The 268-nt window shown below is 41.0% G+C and overlaps 1 protein-coding gene across 1 annotated transcript in view; it reads right to left on the reverse strand.

Annotated features, from left to right (window-relative positions):
* Positions 1-268, reverse strand: part of cfi (complement factor I) — a 23,932-nt gene that overhangs the window by 22,647 nt on the left and 1,017 nt on the right. The gene's annotated exons all lie outside the window — the stretch shown is intronic.

The raw sequence follows: 268 nt of genomic DNA on the forward strand, positions 1-268 counted from the left end.
CCGTTCTAACGGAACATTTGAAACGAGCCGTTCTAACGGAACATTTGAAACAAGCCGTTCTAACGGAACATTTGAAACAAGCCGTTCTAACGGAACATTTGAAACAAGCCGTTCTAACAGAACATTTGAAACAAGCCGTGCTAACGGAACATTTGAAACAAGCCTTTCTAACGGAACATTTGAAACAAGCCGTTCTAACGGAACATTTGAAACAAGCCGTGCTAACGGAACATTTGAAACAAGCCGTTCTAACGGAACATTTGAAACA

This window comes from Nematolebias whitei, chromosome 1 (assembly GCF_014905685.2).
Source record: "Nematolebias whitei isolate Nwh7 chromosome 1, NemWhi1, whole genome shotgun sequence".
In the NCBI taxonomy this organism is placed as follows: Eukaryota; Metazoa; Chordata; class Actinopteri; order Cyprinodontiformes; family Rivulidae; genus Nematolebias; species Nematolebias whitei.